This window comes from Python bivittatus, unplaced genomic scaffold (assembly GCF_059951505.1).
Source record: "Python bivittatus isolate LINGU-HERP-01145 unplaced genomic scaffold, Pbiv_v1 ctg000850_np1212, whole genome shotgun sequence".
Lineage (NCBI taxonomy): Eukaryota > Metazoa > Chordata > Lepidosauria > Squamata > Pythonidae > Python > Python bivittatus.
This window is the reverse complement of record NW_028277112.1, coordinates 56254165-56269858: the sequence shown is the minus strand read 5'-3', so window position 1 is coordinate 56269858 and position 15694 is coordinate 56254165. Positions and strand designations below refer to the sequence as shown.

Below are 15694 nucleotides of genomic sequence, written 5' to 3'. Positions count from 1 at the left end.
TATTGACCAACAAAAGTTGAATGATTAGAAGCAACACATATACTCTGTAGTATCCCATCACAGTAAAACTTTCCAATATTCTTCTTGGAAAACCCACTGAGACACATGTACAGTAGCCATCATGAATGGAAGACAATGTATAAGCATAAGATTTAAATAACAGCAACATTTCCCCCGGTATTCCAAAGCACATCAAGTCTTAGTAACTTGATTCTGACATCTTATTAAGCAATGGTTTGTTGAGTATGTCACAACTGATGGATTCACAAAATACATTAGGCCACAAATCATAGATTACAAATCAGAGTAATCAAATGTTGCCTAAGCATGAAATATGTTTAGTTTCGATGTACACAATTGTGTAAACCTAGCCAAATGGTTACCAAATCCATCTGGTAAATTAGTGAAAGAGGTAAATGTAAATGGATTTTCTGGCTCAATCTAAAGGGACATACCAAGGAGGAAATTTTTGTTGAACAAGCAGGACTTAATATTTCTATGGTTAGGGTGTTCTATTTTCATTTTGGACTGGATTGTTAATTATCATACCAACTCTTCATTTCACGCTCAGTAATTCAGTGCAATTTTTAATCCAACAAAAGTCAAAATCTATCACTGTATAGCCAATATATATCATTTATGAAGAAGCTAAAAAAGAAAAAGAAATGACTAACATCAGAACATATAGTTTTGTACTTTTGTGTATCTTTTGGTAGTCAAAAGTTATGACCTATTTTCAGTTGTTCACATATGTTTGTTTTCACATAGTGCTGAAACTGTATGAATGAACTGGAAGCCTTCCACTTTTTAAACATAGTTATACCATAGACATAAACCAAGAAAAATAAATCTAAATCCTTAGCAATGTAAACAGAAGGAACAACAGTTCCCCCACTTTCTTCACAACTTCAGTCAATTTGTGCCTCGATAAAAGCTTCTCCAAGATGCAGAACATGATTCACTGAGTCATAATTCCTGAAACAACTTTAAACACTTATTTAGGGAAGATTTTTTAAAACCAAGACTAGACTATCAGAAGCCTTTAAGACACTCTGCACTACAATTTCTATAAACTGTGATAATAGGCCACACTGGCTGGGGCTTACGAAGGTTTATTCCAAAACATTTGGATGGACCTTTACTCCCTAACCATTTTTAGCATCTCAGCACTACAGTATCTGGCTTAGAGGATGGCACAAAGCAAAATCAAAAACCTACTAAAAACTATAAATGCCCATAGCAAGAAATTTCCAGCCAGCTAAAGCAAGTGGATATACAGTACAAAATGAATGCATTATCACCAATGTTCTTTGGCCAGCTTATCCTGATAGAAAATTATTTCCACACAGAATTATATAGCTGAAAGGAGCTATTTAGGACATTAGGTTCAATCTTGTGGTCAGTATTGGAATCCAGATTAAAGCACCCCAGAAGTGGCTATCTTCACTTGAACACATCCAATGAAGGCAAGCCCACCACCTCTTTGAACGACTAAGTCCACTTTTGCTATTAGGATCTTATTCTAAGATATTTTAATGCATGCAATTATCAAAACAAATATTATCCCTTCACATATCTGTGCATTTGATTTTTATCTCCTAAGTGAAAAACTCTGCAATTGTCTCTGTAAAAGATCACTGCAGTCTAGCAATGATTATACAGTAGTTTACTGACCACACACTAATTGTTTTTTTTATTAAACGGAGGGAAATTTAAGTCTAGTTAATTCTCAAAGAATTTGAACAAAGATTCTGAATCCTCAAAGAAGGAAAAATTAGATTATTTGAAACATTTTGATAACCAGGTACACAGATGTTATATTTTATTGCTCAAAGATGTTCAGCAGAATTTAACACACAATTTTTAAAGTTAATCTCATACTCATTTTACATACTATAAAGTGTTTGGAACAAAAAGAAGCACAGTTTATTCATAATACTTATGTGGACCTCAATGATCACATCACTAAATAGTAATAAGAATTAGTAGTATTAGTACAGAATTGGTTTGAATTGCCCAGAAGTTAGTTTTCATTTTTATACTGAAAAGGGTTTTGCAAAGAAAATCTAGGTGTTAAGCCTGCAGTTCTATGCAGACTTTCCCGTGATTAAATTCTGTAGACCTAGTAGGACTCTCTTCTGAATAAATGTGCAGAGGTCTTCCCTGTAAGGTTTTCCCTACATATAAGCACACTGCCTTTGCAAATGACAGAGAAGAAGCCTGGTGAGCCACAATTAACTTTATAAACAGCCGCCATGACACAAATATAGCAACCCAAAGGTTGAAATGCTAAAAACTGTTGCATATATATTTCCTGCTTGATAGTAATGTGAGAGTTTGGCCCTATAACAATATGAGCAGATTGAAAAACTGGGAATTTTCACTGACAAACAGAAATTAAGATTCCCAAACCTGAGTTACCTGAGAAGAAAAAACGTAATGCAGCAAAATATATTGGTACCACTGAATGACTGTTTCTAAAGATACAATAGTGTAGGAGGAGAATCTGTGGTAGCCCAAACTCAGAAAGAGTCTGGTAGCACCTTTTCAGACTAAGAAATTTTATTAAGCTTTTGTGGAAGTGAAGCACTAGCTATCATTGTGCAGCAGCTCAGGCAGGTGAGGAGACAGTAAAAAAAAAAGAAAAAGCCAATTTCAGTGAATTCAAGTCTCCTGGGTCTGATTAATTATGCCCTACAGTACTGAAGGAACCAGTGATCTCAGAACCTCCAGTTATATTCTTTGATTAAAACCTGGTAAAATCTCAGAAGACCAGAGGAAGGCAAAAGCTGTCCTATTTGCAAAACAGAGAAGAGGACGACATACGAAATTACAGATCTGTCAGCCTGATACTGGGCTAGGTGTTTGAGCAGTATGTTTGTGAGCACTTCACAAACAGTGTAACAGCACTTTTTGCACTGTAGGAGTGCAACAATTCACAAGCCAGCATGGGTTTGAAACAAAGAGGTCATATCAGACTAAACTTATGTCCTTCTTTGACAGAGTTACTAACTTAGTAGATTATGGGAATGTTGTGGACATAGTGTACTTTGATCTCAGGAAAGCATTCAGTGAAACCTCTTATGGATATCCTCATTATGAAAATGTTAAAATATAGGGGCTTAGATAATACACCTGACAGATGGATTCATAACTGGCTGAACGACCACCCTAAAGAGTACTCATAAAGAGTTTTCATCAGCTTGGAGAGTAGTATGGAGTGGAATGTGGCAGGGTTCTGTCCTAGGTCTGTGCTCTGCAGCATTCTTATTAATGACTTGGATTAGGAAGTAGTGAGATTATCAGATCTGCAGATACATAAAACTAGCAGAAGTGGTCAACACTTCAGAAGAGAAAGAGTCGTTTAAAAAAATGCAGACATATCTGACCTGTAGGCTGAAATGAATAAGATGAAATTTAACAGGGAGAAATGTAAAATCCTGCATCTGTGGCTCTGGATTACTTTTTAAGAGTTGCATCACACTGTTCTGGCATTTTCAGCTGATGATCTACTAGAACACACAGATCCTCTTTGCATGTACTATGGGCAAGTCAGGTCTGCCCCAACCTATACTTGTGCCTTTCAATTTTTTCTTCAAGTCAGCCTCTGGAATGTTTTTCTTAGAGAAGTCTATCCTATCCTATCCTGAATAGTATTCTTTTGATCAATAAAAGTCTTTTTGTTCTGACAGATCTTTGTCCTGTTGAGTTGATTTGCGCTTCTCCTAATTTTTGATGGTCTATTTATTCTCGTTTTCCTTGTTATAATTGCTTTTACAAATATTTTTAATTAAATTATTTATTAATTACTTCCACAGTTCTAACTTCTTGGGAAGGCAAAAATGATAAGAACAATCACGATACAAAGATTAACAGCATACATAATACTGCCTTAAAATTTAGTTCCAGATCATGTGTAATAGTGTATAATTACAGTATTAAAATATTTCTTGTAACATTTTCTCAAGGGAGGAAGTCATTATGGGTATGTAAAACCTACCATCCAGGAATAGAATGTTCTGGAGAAGTCGAGAATGTTCCATTTGGTCCTCTGGATCACACTGATCGAGCTGTTCTAGGAGTGGGTTGGGCAGTTTTCCAGACATTACTCTTCCAAACTGGAAGTCTAGGGTGGCTTCAAACATGGTTCCCAGATAAAAGAACCTTATTTCTGGCCCTGCCCATGTCCAATGCTAGAAATAGATTCAGGTTCAGAAGATTAGCTTCTGGAAAACCACCCAAATAGCTGAACTAACATGGTTTGGAAGAGAAGTTAAATGTTTCAGAGTTCAACAGAACATTTGACTCCTGGAATGATAGTTCTTGTTCATCTTAGAGGCCATATATATTTCTTTCAAGGATGTAATTCCATAAATGCACGGCCACCAAGAAAAGGTCCTGTTCCTCCTACATACCAACCTAATTCTTCCTATCAAAAGGCAGACAGACTTGGTTGCCCCTGTTAAAACATAGATAGGCTTGTAAGAGTATTCTTAATTGTTTGGTCCCAAATTGTTTAGGGATTTGAAGGCCAATGCCAACATTTTAAATTGTTTCTGGGGGCAAGATAGTTTAATTAGTTCCAAATTGGTTTAATTTGTCCCAACATTTAATCCCCAATTAACAATGATTCTTTACTGATATCCAAATTATGTACAATCTGTAGTTTGCTAATTGGCTAGTTTAGCTCTTAGCTAAATATCATCTGTCTTGTCAGCATTATGGTTTTGCTTTGTTTTCCCTCAATCATCGTATAACTGAAACCCATTCAGAACATCTACTGCATGGGCAATGAATGTGATAGGTATAGTTTTATATAACCTGTATACCGATGGCATAATAGCTCTAATATCTGGATGTTTCTTATAGTGATGTCATGTTACATTATCATTTTTGCTGCTTTTGAAGTTCAATGGCAACTATTAATCATTATAAAACCAATATGGCATCTTTCACCAAGAAGGGGGGATCAGAATGTTTGGGTTTTCTGGTCCATTGTAATGAACATTAGGCAGCAATTTCTTCAGAATAAGAATTTGGCCTGGGCAGATTCCAAAGGAAGAGGGATCCTATCAACATGGAGTGGAACAGATAATGCAAGATAATATATTTTGAATAGTCATATGGAAAGAAATTCCCAGTTTCACTTTTTGGGTCAAGGAAGACAAACAATGAAGATACTACCTGGTCCAGTTGATTTTAACATTCATTTATTTCCTTTTTGTTTTTCATGTGACATACACTATACTTGGTTAGGCTTGCTTAGTACTTTGGTATTAGAACTTCTCTGCCTTGGTCTCTCTATTGTTAATGTTTCACTAAAGTATACTGATACACTGTCTTTATTGAGGGAACACGTGTATATATGATGAAACAGATAAATAAAGAAAAGGACTTCTGAAAGGCCTTAAGTCAGTCTAGAATTTGTGACAAATCTGTACCAAGCAAGCCATGTAAACCTTATTATTTTGGAAATTATGACAACATTGTCCATTGAACAAACTCAGCAGTTACAACATACCTAGCATCTATATAATACATCTACCCCCACATTCTACCAAATGTAGAAGACCAAATGTTGCTCTACAAAAAGTGAGATGCAAATATTTAATAAACTAAGATGAATCCCAATTTGCCCACTCCTGTGCTCAGTAAACAAGAGTTGGAAGGTGCTGCAAATCTGATTAAGACCAAAAAGTTCTTGTAATCCATGTTAGTGCAGTACTACTGCTATACACAGTGCATGAAACAGAAGAGAATCCAATCACTGGCATGGATTGCATAAGAGATAATCAACCATTTTGCAACCATTTCAACTGCAAATATGAATAAATCAGCGGGAGAGAATACATAATCCCTACTAAATGACATTACACGCGCTAAGCAAATATTCTGCCTTGAGAAGATGAAAGTTAAAGAGTTAATGCTCCAGGAGAGCCTTTCAAGTATCTCAACACTTCAGCTCAGGATGGAAGTAATAACTCTAGGGTGTCTTTCTCTCTTTAAACATTAAAATACCACATGGCTTCAAATGAGAGGAATAAGTACACACTTTAAGCCATTTGGAAGATAAGAATTTAAACTGCAGTTTCCACCGTGAATAGAACTCTAACTCCACAACCACAGTTACTTTACAGATGCTGAAGGAATCCTGTTTATGAAATAGCCAGTTTTACTTAAACAAAAGCTAAAGTACTCTTGAAGATGAAGACAGAGCCACACAGAATAGTCAGCTCTCGTTTCCATTAACATCACTAGGAGAAGGCAGGGGGAGAAAAATTCAGTTCCACTAATTGAAAAGCCAGAGACGTGTCAGCGAGAGGGGGGAGCCGTGGGAAGAGGGGGGGGGAGACTTCCAGACAAGAAAGTATAATTCCTACACTCCAGTTATCCTCCTCTCAAACCAAATGCACAAGCAGCAAGATAGAAGGGGAAAAATAGGAGCAGTATGAGCTTTAAGTATTTAAAAATAAGCGGAAGAAAACGCAAATCGACGGTGGGAGGTTTTAAGTCTTACTTTTTTAAAAACTTGCCGAGGCAAGAAGGGAAGGTGAGAACAAAGTTGGGATTTTTGCTATTGCTTTCTTCCTGGAAAAGCGATCTGGTCTGCTTTCTTGCCGAATAAACCGGCCGAGAATGGAGGCTGAGGGAAACCAAAATCAGCACTGCCCACAGGAGCGAGCCGAGAGAGAAAGGAAGGGCGCCAGCTGCCTTTCCAGAACCCCCCCCCCCCCCGAGTCCCCAACTCAATTACCTGGGCCAGGCGAAGTCCCCCCGGGCTGCCGCTCTCGCCCCACGGAATTTCTCGTCCCACCGAGCCAGCCAGCCAGAGCCAGAGGGGTCTTCCCGCCCTCGCCGCCTCTTCCAGCCAGCCGCCCGCTTGCGCCTCTTTCCAAGTCGGCGGACTGCACTCGTTCACTTTGCTGCGGGGTAGCCGCAGCTGGGAGGCGGCGGCGGCGGCGTAAAGAACACCATCCTTTGCCCCGGCAACGCTTCAGGGAGGGGGCAAAAGCGAGAGGGGCGCTGCTTGGCGGGGGGAAAGGAGGAGAAGGTGAGCCTGAGGCAGCCTCTCGCGCGGCCGCCCTGCTCCTCCGACGCGGCCAACGGTGGGGGAAAGAGCGAAGGGAAAAGTTGCGAGGCGTCACCCGCGCCCGCAGCAGCCACTAGGCGGGTGAACTCTGTCTGTGCGCAGTCCGGTGGGTGGGGTGGTTGAGTTGCGCTCCCTCCTTCGCACCGCTGGGCTTCTGGCCCCTCCAGACCTACAAATCCTCCAGTTTTGCGAGCCGGCAGCTGCTGCTTTTCCCGCTAAATCGCCGCCTTTTCTCACCTGCCTGCAGTGCCGCGGGGGCGCTCCGCTTGGCTGTGCGCTCCCTTTCCGTTTCAGCGCCTTCCCCCAAGTGGTCCCTCCGTTCTCCTCCTTCCCTCGTCTCCTTCAAATGGTGTGACTCTCCTTCCTCCACACTCCATCTCCGCCGATCAAGCCAGGTTATCCTTTTCTTCTCTTGACGCTGGTTCTTCAGCCACCTCATCTGAACCAGGGGAAGTCACCAAACCAGAAAAACTAGTTCAGGGGTGGTGAAAGTTGGCCCAGCAAACCATTTATTTGGCGAGCAAGGGTTTAATTCATGCTAGAGCTGGACTTTAAACTCCTGGGACCGACAGGCGGAGAACCAAATGGTGTAGCTCAGTTTTCTCAACCAAGTACCCACTGGATAACATTGGATTACCATTATTTATTTATTTAATTTTCTCAAATATTTTTATGCCAGTTTGGTTGAACCAATCAAAGTGCTTACACGTACAATGAGAACATATAAGGAAATAAATAATCTCACAATATAAGCATAAACAATCAATCCATTCCAATCTTCATGAAATAAATAGTGCCAGAGCCATTCCCATCCTTCCCAAGGAGGAGGATATCTGGAGGATCCAGGGTCGGGGAGGTATAAATAGGAGATATGTAGGAGGAGCCTGATAGACTCCACCCTTCTCAGGAGAGCATTTATAAAGTCTCTTCACCGTATTCAGTTGCGCAGTTGTGGTATTCCTTGAGAGCTGCTTTTCCAGGTTGTCTTTGCCCAGATGTTTTAAGGAGAACGTGTTGAAACTCTATGGGCTTGTCCCCACTTGCACTTTAACATAGTACAGTCATGCTCTAACAACCCCACTGCTCCCCTTTGGCCCCATGGCATAGCTTCATGTTGTAACATTTTGTTTTCTGGCATGCCAGTCAGACTTGACTCCGGATGACTACATGGACAAGTCCATGCATTTTGCTAACCACCATTTTCAGAAGGGGTTTGCCATTGCCTTCTTCCTAGGGTGGAGCGGGAGCACCTGGCCCAAGGTCACTGGGCTGGCTTTTGTGCCTAAGGCAGGACTTAGAACTCAGGTTTCCCCACTCCTAGTTCAGCATCTTTACCACTAGACCAGACTGACTTTCATTGTCATAATTAGGTACACTGATTTTAAAAGTAGTTTTTTTTACTTAAACTGGAATTATCTCGCCACAGCTTCAGGGTGGGTAAATCTGTAATGCTTTATATTCCCTGTGAGCCTGGAGCTGACTTGTGGTGGGTGTGATCAGAGGTGTATTTTGGGACTGCTTGGAGGGGTGGATGTGCCTCGCTCCTCTGGTGACTACTCAGCCCCTGCCATGGCCACTTCACTCCCTGCCTTTCCCCCTCCCAAAGTTATATGCTTCCTGAGTTCCTTTCATTCTCAGGTCTGACCCCTTAGCTTCCTTAAAAAAAAATCAAAGAAAGCACAACTTGGACAAATGTATATATACAAGAGTTTCTGCTTCACCAAGCCAATTTAGCCCAGCATCCTGTTTTCCACAGCAGCCAAAATAATAATAATAATAATGCCCACGGAAAGCCCCTTATGTTGGCCGTAAGAGTACTGTAATAACCTTCCACTGATCTTCTAGAGCAGCTTCCACTGGTCTTTAACCCTCCTTTAAATTGGTACGCTAGCTGTCACCACATTCTGAAGGAAGCAAAATGAGTAGTTTAACTATGTGCTAAATGAAGTACTTCTTTTAATATGCCCTGAATCTCCCATAGTTCTGTTTTATTGTGAAAGGGGAAGAAGAACTTATCTTGCTTTTATAGACTGTACATAATTTATGTATTTCTATCATATTTTCCTATAGTTGCCTTCATTTCCTAATGGTAACTGTCATTGCCACTGAAAATTCTCTTCAGTTCTTTCTTGAATCCAATTTTGTCTAATTTGGTCATCAGTTCCCAGTTGGTGATCTGAAGTATAAATGTTACTGGGGTAAATACAATTTATTCTCAGAAAACTGTTTCCCCATCTTCTGTCGTAACACATTATTGAGCATTTGTTATTGATTTTCACTTTTTTTCCCCTATTAAATGCAGTATTGTAGGTGTGCTTGCCATACAAACGTACTTCCATTCTCTAACAGCACCTGATGCATCATTGTCCTAAAATAACCAGTCTCTTGTTGGATAGTCTACAAAATGCATGCCTTTGAGTTATTGATTCATTTCATCCTGTTCCTTGTTAATGTAGTATTTCACTGTCAGATAACAAATGTAGATTATTTTCTTTAAAAAAGAAGAAAGACATTGGGAGTTTTCATTTTATCTGAAATATAAAGCCTGAACACCAGTGCTTGACTGTAGACTAATGGCTTTTGCATTCTTGAAACAGAGGGAGGACAACTACCATTTTTTGTTTCTAAATGCACGAAACCTGACACTGATTACACCTACCTCTGACAAAATGACTTCAGACTACAATCTTATTCTCAAGTATGACCCTGAACTGCAGACTTCTTGGCTATAACTTCTGATCAAATTTTGGGGATTTCTTCTTTTCCATACCATGATTATTTGTAGCATTTTGCCTGTTGAAGCATTTTGGAGAACCTGAACATTTGCACACTTTTTGTGTCATTTTGGTTGGTCTTAATAAAGGAATTACCCATTTGAACATCTATCTCTATTTTGAGCAATAATCATACATAAATGTAAAAATAGTAATGAATCCTGTAGTTTATTGAATATCTTATCTTTGATTGTAAAAAATTACTTTCAGTAGCTATAACAATCTACACAATAAATTATAAAAGGTAACTAAGAAATTAACATTATTATCACAAATGTCAAACATCATTAAATATTAAGAGTAAATAGAAAGTAGAATATTGTGAAAAAATGTTATCAGTATTAATACAGATGTTACTTATTTTTCCAAATATTTTACAGGTAGTCCCCAGTTTAAGAACGAGTTCCATTCCCAAGGTCTGTCCTTAAGTCAAATTTATATGTAAGCCGGAACAGTACAGGTAGTCCTTGCTTAATGACCACAATTGGGACCGGAATTTAGGTCGCTAAGCGATGCGGTAATTAAGTAAATCATCATGCGGCTGCTTAGTGACTGCAATCCTGGTACTCCTAGCTGCCATCATTAAGCAAGAATTGAGGGTCATTAGGCGAGGCAAGTTTCTGCTGGCTTCCCACAATCAAGTCAGTGGGGAAGCTGGCAGGAAGTTGCAAGCCCCAGGCATTGCTGGGTAAAGAAGGGGGTACGTGGGAGAGTTGGGAAGGGTGTACGGGGGTGCGGTGCAGGTCTGATGTGTGAGGGCCTCAGAACCGCTTGGATTTTCAGCCCCAGAGCCGAGAGGCCTCTGAAGCCTCACCACTCTGGAGCTGAAAATCCTCCATGGCTGAAAATTCTGCTTGGATTTTGGCACGGAGCTTTTTCAGCCAGCCCCCAGAGATTTCAGCGTGAAGCTTTTTCAGCCAGCCCCCAGAGATGAGAGGGAGTCCCCTTGGCAGGCGGCAGTGGCTTGCAACCTTCCCTGCCAGCTTCCCCACTGACTTTCTGGGAAAGCCAGCAGGAAAGATTGCAAATGGCAATCACATGATTATGGGGTGCTTGGCAACTGGTCCTAAGCGTGAAGTGATTGCCAAGGACCCAGATCACGATCACATGACCATGGGAGCGCTCCAACGGCTGTAACTTCGGGCATGGGTCGTAAGTCCCTTTATTCGGCACCATCGTACATTCGAATGGTTGCTGAACGAATGGTTGTTAAGCGAGGATTACCTGTATTATTGTATAATACTGTATACTGTAAGTAGTATTGTGTAGTTAACTTGAACCATTGTGTACTTAACTCGAATTTTGCTACAACAGGCTCTGTTCTTAACTATGGGTCATCCATAAACCCGGAATTCTTAACACGGGGACTACCTGTACTGTAGCTATGACTATAGCTTTGTGAATAGTCTGAGTGAAATGTCAATTACTGACCTGAGTTTGTTTGTTTATACCAAGATTTATAGACTGATGCTTTCAGAAACATGAGGCAGTTTACCGGGGTCATAAACCCAACAACAATGGAACCACTTCTCCTCCGTTCCCACAACTCCTTATAAAAACTCCACTACCCTTCAAAATTTTTTAATTCAATCCATAAGACTGAAAAAGGCCACCCAAGCCACCATTAGCACTCCTACTCTTGCTGAAATAAAAAGACCTTACCTGATTTGTGCAAAGCAAGGAGGATAGAGATCCCGTAAACCTCAGGGGGCAAACTGTTTTGTAGGGTGCAAACTGGCACCCAGAACACATGCCACCTGATTCCCATTCCTTTCACTTCTCATGTGGTAGGAAGCCTCACCAGAACCCTCAGGCAAGTTCTTTCAAGGGAAGTGAAACTTCATCCCCAGCAAGATTCAGCACTGGCACAGACCCAGCCCAGTCACCTACAAACAACAACTCCAACTTGCTGGGTTCAGTTTGAACCATTAAGACCAGTTGCCTGCCTGCCTGCGTGATGTTTTTGCTTTTTTAGCTTATTCTTTAGCCTAAAAATTTGATGCAGTATCAATAGTATAACAAATTCTCTGCCTGAAAGTGTTGTTGTATAGCAATAAGCCAAAGTTTGGTTTTATAAGAAAGAGTCACAATGGATTTTTGGACTCTCCTATATTCCCCTTTTCTGGTGAGAGAGTTTAGAAGTTTTCACTTTTAATTTCAATTCAGTTTAATTAAGTTTATCAACACATAAACTTAATTATGGCTGTTTACATTTGGAGGAGGAATGTGCAAGCCAAGATTTTATTAAACTCATTTTCATAATTCCAAACTAGTGAAATAACTTGCAACATTATGTAATATATATATATGTTTCAGAAACAAGTCCAATAGATTCCAACGTGATTTATTTAGTTCTTATCATGTATAGATTTGTAGCCTTGAGTATGCATAGAAAGTATAACTGAACTTCATGGGGAACAAAAATGTTAAGATTGCAGGCTTCTTCTAGTGTGTTTTTCAGACTTCCACAAAGACCTTCAGGAATAAGCAGCGGTTAAAAAAAAAAACTTTCATGCACTGTAGAACTCCTGCAGAATTTGAGATCTGCAGGAGAGGACCTCCTGAGGATATCTGCTGTTGCAGAGGCTGATTTGTTAGGCAGGCAGGAAAGTCCTTTCTTTGTGTTACTCCAAAACTTGGGAGTTGTGATTAATCCCACTCTCTCTGCTTTTTGAAAAGGCAGCAAGACATACTGTTTCAATTTAGTTTTCTGAACTTTTTATTAGTTTAAAAATTAATAGAATTAAAAACATGTTATGCGTTGTACCTTAAAATTTGTATATGGCTTTTAAAGGTGGAATAGAAATTTGGAATAGAAACTAATATTGTAACAAATTGATACAATTAAAGTTAATTTTGAAATTGCTCTCATTTAACTTTCTCTCTGGATTAATGAATTCCTAATTATCTGGCATAATTTGTTATATGGAGTGTTCTGACACATTCACTTGTAATTTATTTCTCAAGCTTTGTTACGCAGCTAGACTTTACCCACAGAGCTGTTCCAATGCTGGTTTCCATTGGCTTCAGTTGTATGATGTCATAGAAGGGCTAGATAATTTACAGTTTACGAGTGGGCAGATGAAAGCTAGAAAAAAAAATTTAATTCCAGGATCTAAAGCAACGTGTGTTGTATTGAAACAAATAGTTGTTTCAAACATGCTGCATATCACCTTGGCACAGATGAGCTGAATATTTTTGAAGCCTTCTGATGAAAGAAAGACAACAATTTCTGCTTATCTATGAAATAAGAATCCTTTGCAAATGAAAAAAAGAGAAAACCATGTGGTTAGAAGATTATTAAATCAAATCAAACTTTATTATGTTCTTAGACCAGAATATAGTCAAAGTGCTGGTTGTCAAAATAAAACATATTCAGTGGATTATATTAATTATATTGTATTGTATTGTATTGTGCTTTGTTATGTTATGTTATGTTATATTCTGTAGTAGTCCAATAGGACCAGTCTGCTCTACCTAAGAACACTTTTTTGAGCTATCAAGCCCTTTTTTATGAACCAACGAGATACTTACATTATGTAACTGTCTCCAAATTCCGAAGGGCACTAACTTATCATGTTGCAATGCTCTTCCCACAGCAGTTTTGGAGGGCTGATGCAAAAATGTTCCATATGAGCTGAGATTGTGCCTCTGGACAAGGGGCTATTGAAACTACAGCTCACATCTTGCTATACTGTACCTTCTATAAGGACTCACAGACCCATTTTGTAACTCCCTATTTGATAAAATACCTGGGAAATTCTGATCTTTTTTATGTACAGTTGTTGCTATCTGATCAGTATGATTCAGTTTCTTTGAACGTAGCTAAATTTTGTTACACTGTCTGTAAAATTAGGCAGACTTTGATTGCCCACTGATGATCCCACCATTAACTGTAATATATTACCAAGTTCTATTTCATTTGTTTTAATGCATTTGTGTGTAATTCTGGTCTGTGACCATAATAAAATATTGATCGAATGATATACTGTACTATACTATAATACAATATATCTTATTGACTTTCCTTTAAATGTCTTTGAGTCAGCACTCTGGAATCATTTTGTATGTTCTTGTTGCTAAGGAGCAAAATTTGGCAACTCTAAGTATGACCTCAGAATCTCTATCAGCTAAAGTAATTGAACATAAAATTCATCTGAATGCCTTGGATTTTATGAAAACTGAATTAAATTAAGCTAAGAATCTAGTAATATTAATAATGGTAGTAGTAATGTGTGCTTAATTGCCTCAATTTCACCAAATTTACACGGACAGAACCTCTGAGAAACTGTTTATGAAATCTGCTTTTGAAAAGAGTCAAAGGTAGGGTATTGAATTTGGCTCTGGAGAATGGCCATCAGTATTTGGGAGAGATAAGTGAATACAGAAAAACTGCCTGATTAGGAAATCTCTGAGGGGTTGATGTATGTCATTCTGTAACTCTGTATCCCAAGACCTCTGTTTAAAAAGCTCTTTACCTTATCTGGTCTTAGAAATAATAAATACTTGGGCCATAGGAATATACTTTTCTTGAGGTGCTCTTACATCATGGAAATCTAAAGTTGTCAGATGGTATTAATGACCACAATCTAGTTGATTTCAAGATAAGTCTTAGCTAGATTGCCAGGATACCTATGTAGATTTTGGCTTTGATTTGGGGCAACCAACCTCTAGTTTTCCTATTAACATTGGGAAAACATCTGCAGAAGTGCAAAAGAGGATTTAAAAATCTGATTGAACTTTTTAAAGGCAGGCCTAGTTGGAATCACATTCTAATTATGTCCCATGTATCCCACATGATTTATCAGCATAGCTACTGGAATAAAATTCCTTCTTTGATTTTGATGGAAATTTATTACTACTATGGCACTTTTTTCAGCCACTAAGGAGGTGTAGTTAACATGAAGAGTTTTCCTTCTGGAAGCTTTGAAAAAAATTAAGGGATTTAAAACATTTAAGTTGTTCTATGTCATAATTATCCATATGTCATCTGTCAAGCTGAGTGACTTTTGTCTTAAATAATTAATAACTAGCCACTTCTCTTGGCAATGTTGACAAAATCCTTAAGGATTCTCTTGAAAACTATCTGATCAGATGAGTGTCATCAGCATCAAGTGCAGTAGGAGGAGGTTTGTTCCCCAGTTTCATTTCCTACAGATGTTTCATGAAGGAATTTATGTGTATGTATGCCCCAACCTTGTTAGCCTTTCATAAGGCTCTGAAGATCTGGCTGTTTCCCCAGATGTTTGGGCTAGACAATTAGGCAAACTCTGGTGTTGATGTGGTTTTATGATTGGTACATATTGTTTACCTTGGGCGCCATAAGTTATTGTTTGTAACTGTTGGTTTTAATCTTGGTATACTACCTAGAGTCACTGTTGTGAGATGGATGGCTATGTAAATTTAAATACATGGAGAGAGAGAAAGAGAAAGAGAGAGAAAGAGAGAGGGAGGGAGAGAGAGAGAGAGAGAGAAAGAAAGAAAGAAAGAAAGAAAGAAAGAAAGAAAGAAAGAAAGAAAGAAAGAAAGAAAGAAAGAAAGAAAGAAAGAAAGAAAGAGAAAGAAAGAAAAGAAAGAAAGAAAGAAAGAAAGAAAGAAGAAAGGGACCAAAAGGACATATTATCTGACAAAGTTTAATAAAAGCATGGAATTCCATCAGGAAAATAATAAGCCCAACTATCTCACCATTAACCTCTCCTTCACATGCTTTCCATACTGGTTCACTTAGACTCCACTAATAGATTAAAGGCACAGCAAAGATTATTCAATGAAGGTCGGAATATACCATGGTTGATGTACTTACAGATTGCTGGAAGGATAAAATCTGATA

General features: G+C 38.9%; 1 protein-coding gene across 4 annotated transcripts in view; it reads right to left on the bottom strand.

The window, feature by feature from the left end:
- Positions 1 to 7512, bottom strand: part of LPAR1 (lysophosphatidic acid receptor 1) — a 63553-nt gene extending 56041 nt beyond the window's left edge. For 3 of the 4 annotated variants that reach the window (XM_025165181.2, XM_088129987.1, XM_007425821.4), the window contains exon 1: positions 6755 to 7320. The gene's annotated coding sequence lies outside the window, so the exon portion shown is untranslated. The other variant, XM_025165182.2, reaches the window with a different exon arrangement.
- Between the last annotated feature and the right edge of the window lie 8182 nt (positions 7513 to 15694).